Source organism: Onychomys torridus, chromosome 2, assembly GCF_903995425.1.
Source record: "Onychomys torridus chromosome 2, mOncTor1.1, whole genome shotgun sequence".
NCBI classification, from domain to species: Eukaryota; Metazoa; Chordata; class Mammalia; order Rodentia; family Cricetidae; genus Onychomys; species Onychomys torridus.
Genome location: NC_050444.1, coordinates 61,430,555 through 61,440,805, shown reverse-complemented (window position 1 = coordinate 61,440,805; position 10,251 = coordinate 61,430,555). Strand labels below are relative to the sequence as shown.

General features: G+C 38.6%; 1 pseudogene; it reads left to right on the top strand.

Annotated features, from left to right (window-relative positions):
- The first annotated feature begins 8,593 nt into the window (after nt 1–8,593).
- LOC118577867 lies at nt 8,594–9,279 on the top strand (annotated as a pseudogene).
- The last annotated feature ends 972 nt before the right edge of the window (nt 9,280–10,251 follow it).

Below are 10,251 nucleotides of genomic sequence, written 5' to 3'. Positions count from 1 at the left end.
TAGAAAAGATCATCCTGAGTGAGGTAACCCAGACCCAGAAAGAAAAACATGGTATGTACTCACTTATAAGTGGATATTAGATGTTAAGTAAAGGTCAATCATGCTACAATCCACAGACCAGAGAGGCTAAGTAAAATGGATGGCTCAAGTGGGGAAGCATGGATCTTCTTGGGAAGGAGAAATAGATTTTGTGAATGGACTGGGGGCAGGTGGGGATGGGAACAGGAAAGATCAGGTGGTAGGGGGAGAAGGTGGAAGGAGAGAGTACTGGGAGATCCCACTGAAATTAGAAACTAGTGCTGTAGAAACTCCCTAGTATCCACAAGGGTGACCCTAGTATAGACTCCTAGTAACAGGAAACATGGAGACTCAACTAACCATTTCTATAAACAGGCAAGGCTTCCAGTGGTGGGACTGGGACATCAATCCAGTCACAAAACCCTCCACCTACAATTTGTCCTGCCTTCAAAATGTATGGGGGTAAAGGTGGTGCAGAACTTGTGGGAGTGGCCAACCAATGACTGGTCTGACTTGAGACCTATGTCATGAGAGGGAGCCCATGCCTATGTCCCATGCCTGACACTGGCTGGCTGGCCAGGAACTGGATAGTTCAGAGACCTAGGATAGAACCAAACATGACTGGAAAAATAATTAGGGAAATGATTCCTAATGATATTCTGCTGTACTCATAGACTGGAGCCTAGCAGAATTGTCATCGGAGAGGTTCTATCCAACAACTGATAGAAGCGGAAGTAGACCCACAGCCGAGCATTAGGTGGATCTCAGGGAATCCCATGGAAGAGGGGGAAGAAGGGATGCAGAAGAAAGGGAAAAAGGATTGTGAACACCACAAGAACATGGCCCACAGAATCTACTAACTAGGACTCACAGGGACTCACAGAGACTGAAGAAACAACCAAGGAGCCATAGAAGTTTGATCTAGGTCCTCTGCATATATGCTATGATTGTGTAGCACACTGTTCCTATGGGACTCCTAGCAGTGGGAACAGGTACTGTCTCTGACTCTTTTGCCTGCTTTTGGAACCCTTTTCCTCCTGTTGGGTCACCTTGACCAGCCTTGATAAGAAAGTATTTGCCTAGACTTATTGGAACTTGTTATGCCATGTTCTGTTGATATCTCTGGGAGGCCTGCTCTTTTCTGAAGGGAAATGGAGGAGGAGTGGATTGGCAGGAGAGGGGAGGTCGGGGGGGGGGGGCAAGGAGGGGGGGGGGGAGGGACTGGGAGAAGAGGAGGAAGGGAAAACTGTAATATGTGAGAGAATAGAAGAATGCTTAAAATATTCATGGGAAAAAAAGAAAATCGATTTAACAAACGGTGCTGGCCAAACTGGATGTCCCCCAGAAAAAAAAGTGAAGTTAGATTCTTATCTCCTGCTCGCACAAAATCAACCCCACGTGTACCAAAGACCTTTATTTAAACCCACATGCTGAAACTGCTGGAGGAAAACACAGGGACTACACTTCAGAGCACAGGTTTAGGCAAGAATGTTTTGAATAGGATCCAGTAGCACAAGAAACAGAGCAAAGGTTTCATTCTTTATCATTTCAGTCATGGACGGGCTCCCAGGCTGGTTTAAACAACACACTGATTGTGAGTAGTACCACCACCATAAACATGGACATACAGTTAGCTCCATTGTTTTCTGCGTTTGAAGCAATTGGGTTTATACCCAGGAGTGGTGTCGCTGGAACACAGGTGAGTCTACTTGTAGTGCCTTAGGGACATCTATGCTTATTTTCCAGAGTGACTGAACTAATAAGGGCCCCTTCCGTATCCTCGATGACGTGGTTTTTTATTTTGTCAATGGAAAGAGTTCCAACTAGGGTGAGACAAATTTCAGTGGAGTTTTAAATTGGATTTCCCTGATAATTAGATGTTGGATGTGTTTTGGTGTTTACTGGTTATCTGTTCAACTTCATCTTAAGTTGGTGTTCAGTTAATTTGCCCATTTATGGATTAAATTATTGGTTCTCTTGGTGCACATATATAGTGTTTCTTCTGGATATTAATCCTCCATCAGATGAATAGTTGGAAAAAGACTTTCTTCCAGTCTATAAGCTCTCTTTTCATGCTTGTAACTGTCCTAAGCAATCTTAAGGGCACATTTCTCCTCTTGAAGTCTCAAAGACAGTGGCAATGTATCAGTAGAGTTTGGCATGATTTAGCAGGCTTTGTACAAAGTGGTACTGGACTGTGATAACTGAATTACCCATGTGCACTCTGGGGCCTGTATGCCTCAGAACTTACTTCTCCTTGCAGGGAATAGGTTTATTTCTGTAGGGTAACACGGATGTCATCAAGCTGTACTGTGCTGACCCCATTAGTCTATGTTCCACTGGAAATGGATATACATTTTATTCAATTGTTAAGTCCCAGTCATTCATATCAGGCCTTGGATTTTGTTTTGAAGTAACTTTATTTTTTAGACTTGATCTTAGGTTTCAAGTGAATTTTATATGTTCCTTAGTTCTGAGACTCTTAACTCTGTCAGAATCCCTTTTCTGTATTAGAAATTTCATAGGGATATGCTACATGATTTACCACTGGGCTCCATCTGCAGCCTCCAAATTGGCATTTTTCTCATTATCTGTGCACTGCCACATATGTTTGGTAAAATGACCTACATACAACAGGTACTCTATTTTAATCTAAAACATCTGTATTAGATATCTGAGTAAAAATTTGGAGTACTCCATAAAAATAAGACAAATTGGAAATAATAAAATCCTAGGTCTGGGGTGTAGCTTCACGGTAAGACATTTGCTTAGCTCATGAACTAGGTTCTGGGTTCAGTTTCCATGATCACAAGAAAGCAAAAGACTAATTATGGTTTCAAGAATTCTATCATTTCCCCAAAATAAATTTCTATATATTTAGGTTTCCCTGCGGTTATTGATTATTTGAATTGTAGTTATATTATAAAGTTAAAATGGCTAGGGTTAGTATAATTTTGGGTTCTCTAATTTTGCTTTATTTCTATTCCATTACATCAAAATATTTCTAAACTGTGATGTATTTTTATAATTATAATTTTAATGGTTGCATAATAATCCACAGAGAGAATTAAATGTCATAATTTACATAGCTATTTTTATATTTTCAGGCATTAAAGCTGTTTGTAGCTTTCAGTATTATAAAGAACACCACAAAGTGTATCTTCATATTCATAAATTTTTTTATTTTTAGTTTATTGCTTTGGGATATATATATGCAAAAGTATGAGTACATTTCCGTGCAATGGAACTGTGCCGGAATTGTGAAAGCCACTGTGAATGAGGAGAGAACAGGCCTCTGGATCGGAAGTAATGTGTGTGTGTCCGCCTGGCGGGCTTACCTCAGAAGCACACTGGTGATTGTAGCAAGTGGCCCCCCAAAAGACTTCCCTTTGCTCTGTACCAGAGACTTCTTGTAAAATACAGTGAGGCTATGACCTGAAATATTCCTTGCTCTGTGAAGGTGGCATTTAGCTACAAAACCATTGAATGTCTAAAAAACTACAAATATGAGAAATCTTGGTAGAGTCATCTGATTGTATCTTAAACATTCATTATTCTTTGCGTCATGATTTCCTGACTTGAAAATAACTAGATGAGCATAAGTAAAATCTTTCCTGTCAGTTTCTACTGGGGAGCAGACTGTAGAATGTTAGTGAGTGCTGATATTTTGTGAGTGGTGACATTTTTGACAGTGTTTAAATAAGGTCCTGGTGATGCCTGAGTGCTACACTCAGTTATAGTTAGTCTCCTCACAAGGTCCCCGAGGTAAAGAGTCCAATGAACAAAGATGTAAAAAAGACAGCATGCAACAGGAGATTCCTGTGTGAACTCAAAACCACAGTTTTTGCAATCCAGGATGGCCAATGAGGTGCTTCCCTAACTCAGACTGCATGAGGAACTTTGGAGCCTCTGTTATATGATGCCTGTTTACTATTACTTAACCAGACAGGAGCGGAAGAAAAAGTAGGTATTGACCAATGCAGAAGACACCTTTCTCTATTATCACTTTCTCTCTAAAAAAAGAAGTATTAGTTATACCAGTCTTTAGAATTCAGATATCTTACACACACACACACACACACACACACACACACACACACACACACACACACTGAACCACTGTGGTCTTATTTTTCATTCTCTCTTCTTTAAATAAGTTGTCAAGATTTTTGAATTCTAATCCATGATATTTTACATTATACTTTCAAGAGTCTCAAAATATTTTGTTGTTAGCTATGCTGTTTCTTTATGTCCTCTGAGTGATTCCTCAGGAAATACTGAAAAAGGGGGAGTGGGTTCTGCATTTTCTGAACACTGTTGTGTCTGAAAATGCATTCTTTTGGCAGTTCACACAGATGAAGCTTGTCTGAGTACATCCCCATGGTCACATCCTTTTATATTTAATGAGGTGACATTGCTCTATTGCTTTCCAACATTAATCTTGCAGACAAAAAAAGCAAAGACAGCCTAGTTCTTTTTATTTTGTAGACAACCCATTTTATTTTTTTTTATGGACGTTTATGGGATTTTTTTTTATCATTGCAATTCATAATTGTCCCTAGGGTACAGCTAACTGTGAACCTGCTACCAGTATTTGTGACCTACATTCAGAGAAAGCTATTTCTTTCTAAAGAACTTAAGCTCGGGCATATTTCCCTTTATTGTTTTATTAACTGTAGCCTTTCCTTTACATCATTTGTTTCCATTTTGTCTTATCATCTGGGAAACACCCTAGGATTATGAGAAACATAGTCAAGACCATTGCACCAATGTACTTATTTATTTATTAATATTTTTCATACTTCTTGGGATCATGCTAGGCAAGGACTATCACCAAGCTTTGCCCTAGGTCAATGTAGTTATTGAAATCATTTCTGTGCTCTCCCTGTGTTCATTCTACACTCAGATGTATCCCATTTCAGGGGCCTTCAAGCACAGAAGAAGCTGAAGAGAAACTTAAAAAACAAGAATGTCCTGAGTATTGGGAAAATTTATTAGAGTAATTTTAGTTCACTATTTCATTATTTGATTACTTATGACCGACAACAAATCGGTAGCTGAATGAAGCAAGCAATCTCTCCCTCTTGCTCTAAACAAATGATTATTGCTTCTGTCACTAGCAACAGGAGCTTTATGAGAAGTCACCATGAGGATGGCAGATTTCTGAGCAAAATAAACCAGCTGCTTGGACAGTGGGGGCTGCCCTAACACTGTTAGTGAGCACATTAAGGCGATTTTCTATATGAGTACAACGATTTATATAAACATTCACTTTGGTGAAGTAATTTAATATTTCCTTAGGTTTAGTATCTCTTCTAAGGAGGGTTGTGCATGGTAGTAATATACTGACATTTTGTACACACTTTGAATCAGTGATGGTCAACGCCCAATACTTTTTGCTCACTAGTCTTACTAGAAGAGTTTTAAAAGTACCATTTTGTCACTTTCTAAAATACTTTATACTCTGTATCTAAGATTTCTTAGTGAATATCCTGGCTAACACCCACTACTATGATGAAACAGAAAGAGAGACTTTCTTGTACTTGTTTATCTGAGGATCATTTGGTGTGATGTATGAAACGCTTATGGTGGCTGCTTGTCACAGAAATCACATGGGGGATATGGTCAGCCATGCCCTGGCCCAAACCATTTCCCAAAGATTGTAAAAGCTATGCAGAACCCTTCAGAGCCCTTCAGAATCATGCAGAACTGTGAAAAAGCATGCAAAACCATGCAGAAGCATGCAAAATGACACAGAATTATATAGAACCATGCAGAACCATTCCAAGTCATTCAAAGCCATGCATAGGAATGGGTGGGCACATTTGTAAAATGTGTCTGAGAACTTGAGTTCCTGCATATAACCCAGGTAACAGCACACATTGGAAACCAGAGATTGCATGTAGTAGTTTTTCACATGTGAAGAAAAATTTATGCTCAAGAACATGTTAGATAGTCTGGTCTGCTATGTTCAGAAGATCAACTCCTATTCCATACTTTAAGACTGTCCACTGTAGTCTTCTCATCCATTCAGTTTCTGGGCCCATCATTTTGAAGTCTAAGTTGAGATAAGAGCAGTGCACTATTTGCTTTGAAAAGTTCTTGTTATCTAACATCAAATGCTACAGCTAGGACAATTTTATAAACCTTTGGTCCTACAGCTAGGACAAAGATTACAAACCTTTCCAGATTGTGTTGAGGTAAGAAATTTTGGTTTCTCGTATCTGTGTTTTCAAGTGTTTAACTCCTGGTTCTGTGTGCCAATCTTTTCACTCTCCCCTCCCTCTTTATATTGACTTTTTAAAAAACAGCTTTTGTTTAGCTTCATTTTTATTTTTAATTGTGTGCATGTTAAGTGTTTGTGGAGCCCACATGTGTTGGACCCTTTGGAGCTGGATTGTGAGCTACCAGATATGGGTGCTGGGACCTGAAATGGCCATCGTTCTTAAATGTGGAGCTACCTCTGCAGCTCCCCTTTTGAATTTTTATCTTGTAGCAATTAGATAACAGAAGGAATTGGAAAATGTTATCAAGTTGGTACATGCAGATTTCATACTTCAAATGATATTAACTTAAGGAGGTAAAAAATTCAACAAAGAACACAAAGTGTTGGTTAATCTGTATTGTCCATACATATGCCTATGTTGCTTATTACATGGACGACATTGGCACTCTACAGTTGTCCCCATTATCCATGGAGAAATTACTACACACCAGTTGATTCCTGGAATCCCAGATAGTATGCACAGCTATATTTTTCTATACATATATATTATGATAAAATTTATAATTTAGGTACAATAAAAATGGCTTATACTATAATAGAACAATTAAAACAATATTCTGTAAAAATGATGGGAACTTCTTCATAAGGCTTATTTTAAAGTGTTATCATTTTTTGGGATGGTGTGAGATATTTGAAAAGAGCACTTTGTGCTTCTCTTAGATCTATCCAAATCTCCAACATTCCTCATGACCCTCAAGGTCATCTTTAAATAGAATAAAGGTTAGTTGAACAGTGAACCCTGTACCATATCAGCCCTACAAGCTGATAACTGAGGTTGGTACTTAGTGATAATGGGGATGAATAAAAGTTCTGGTAAAGGGATAATTTATATTCCAGAGGAATGGATCAGAACAGTGGGAAATTCACCACACTGTTTAAAATGAATCCCAATTTGAAAATTGTGAATTGTTTATTTCTAGTGTTTCTTGTTTCATACACTTAGTTTGTGGTTAGCTGGTACTGGAACTTTGGAAAGTGAAACCAAGGATAAGGTCCACCGACATTTCTCCTTCCTTCTCCTCTTTCTCATCACTAAGAACAAACAGCAATGGCAGTAATAAGAATAATAGCAATGTGTGTGTAAAGGGCTTTTCTTGGGCAGACACAACACAAACACATGTCTACTCACCCTAGAAAAAGAACCCAGGGCAGACCAAAGCAGTAATGGCACTAAGTCCGGCTTGATGCCAGTGCCTTTTTACTGGGATTACTAACTGGAATATGGATGAGGGGTTCACTTATAGGAGGAGAGATGACTCAGAGACAGCCAAATCACTGCAAAACCCACCCAGCATCAGCGATGACTCACACAAGTCCAACTCTATAGCTCTCTGCACTTTTCTTTTTCAGTAGTCTGAGAATTGCTCCTTTGCAGCTCTCTAGTCAGTCTCTCCCAGACCAAGCAGTTGTTTACTCTGGGAGAGGAGCCTTCGAGAATCTTCTGAGTTCCCACTTTCCAGTATCTGTAACCTTTTGTTTACTTCCTGAGTCTCATGAGCCCCCCACCCACTCTTGGATGGAATACTTTCTTTGGGAAATCCTTACATGGCACAGGCAAAATCTTCTGGAGCACTCACTGTCTATGCAGTTCACATTTTAAGCTCTCTTAATCCTCACAATAACGATATATGAACGGGCTTTTTATCCCCCATCGCCCCCCGCCCCCCATTTTATACCAAAGGGAACAGAGAGGCTTAAGGAGGTCAGTGACCAGAAAGAAATATTGAGAACTGGAGTTAGAGTTGAAGCTGTACTCTTTACTTTCTGCTATATTTAATTGTATCTAAGCATATAAAACCTAATTAGAAATATAAAATACAATTTAAAGACCTTGGGATACAGAGTGGAAAAATGTGCTCAAGATAAGAAACTTCAGCCAAAGGAAATGAAAGAATGAGCGCTTCGTGAGGAGTGGACTTGAATTTTAAGGAACTAAATCGGATTGTAGCTGAACTCAATACTGGTACCTAGAGGGCAGGATGACAAAAATGCTTTATTTATTAGATCATTGAATTCAGCAAAACAACTGGCTGAACAAGAAAGCTGATTTTTAATTCTAGGCTATACCTTCAGTATTTGTGGCTACAGCTAATGTGTTAGGTATTATGTTATAAACAATAATCAAGATCTTCCCACCAACTGCTTTTCCTTTTACTTATTAAATTTCCCATTTTTAACTTTTAATGAATACATTAAAAATGCCCATCCATTTTTGTTAGGTTTATTTTTGTTTTAAAAGAATTATCTCACTCTTTTCCCAGCATCTTCTGAGCAGTTGACTATGTCAAGATGAGGTTGAATATCTCTTTCCCAGCCTCTGGCTGTCAGAAACTCATTGGAGTGAACAAAGAATGCAAGCTTTATACTTTGTATGAGAAGCGCATGGCCACAGAAGTGGCTGGTGATGCTCTGGGTGAAGTGTGGAAGGGTTGTGTGGTCCTAATCAGTGGTGGGAATGACAAACAAGGTCTCGTAGCAAGGTGTCTTGATCCACTACAGAGTGCACCTGCTGTTGCAAAGGGAGCATTCTTGTTATAGATCAAGAAGAACTAGAGAGGGAGGGCAAGTCTCCACAGATGCATTGTGGATGCCAAGCTTAGTGTTCTCAAATAGGTTATTGTAAGAAAAGGAGAGAAGGATATTCCTAGGTTGACAGATACTATTGTACTTTGGTGGTTGGGGTCCAAAAGAACTGTGAGAACCTGAAAGCTTTTCAGTCTTTCTAAGAAGATGATGTCTGACAATACGCTGTCAGAACACCCTTAAACAAAGCAGGCAAAAATCCCAGGACTAAAGTACCCAGGAATCTTGTTACTCTACATGTCCTGAAATGCTAACACTGATGTGTTACCTTGAAGAAATAACACACTAGGTAAAACAAGGGGCAGGTTGCAGAATGTGCTAACCTTTTGATCAAGAGAACGAAGGAAGCCAAAGAAAAACACCAGGAACAGATTGCCAAGAGACGTCTATAGGCTGTTCTCACTGAGAGATTCTACTTTTGAGTCTAGTCAAAAATAAGACTTTAAGAGTAATAAATAAATTATTAAACCTTTAAAAAGAACATTATCTCTGTGTCTTTGATGTTATACATTTAATTCTTCAATAAATACTATTACATACATAATAGGCTGTTAAATCAAATGTCTCTGTAGGAGTTCCCACCAAGTTTTCAAAAATAATCCAACCCATACAACTGACCTCTTTATTACGGCTCCTCCAGTGACTCTTCTCAAGTATGAACATGACTTGACCTTCATATCCATCATGTTCTTGACTTCCTGGATACAAAAAAGCACAAATAGCTACAGGGAAGACATTTCATCATGAATAATTTTTATTTCCTAAGTTTAGATAAACAGTATCATACTATACAGTCCTTCATCTTGCCTATTTTAGCTAACTATGTGTTTTCAGAGATAATTTCTATTTTGTATACGATTTAAATTTGTTAGTTTTTACCCCTGTTTGGTATCATAGCATAGAAATATATCAAAATAATATACCCATCCACTTTTCCTTTTCACAATCATTTACCTTTGTATCAGAAGTGATGTTAGGAACTTTCATGTATTTATGAAGGAATATCTGCAGGTGGGGATGATGAATGATAGCTTATTAAATTGTACATTTTGAGCTTTGAGAGATAATATAATTTTGCTTAACAGAGTCTTGGAAACATTTTCACAATGATGAAGAGTCCCATCAATCCCAAATCCTTACCAGTACCAATAGCATGCTGGAGTATCAAACAACTCAGAAGGAAAGTTAGCCTCAGCAAGGTTTTAATTTTCTTTCTCAGATAGTAGCACTGAGCTTACTGATTGCCTGTTTAAAACACTATTTCTTGGTTTTGGTTTCCCTTTCTCAATATTTTCTAGAAGTTCTTTAGATGGCAGGCAGGATGATATTTGTCTGTTTGAAGAAATTCCCAATCTTTTCTTGGT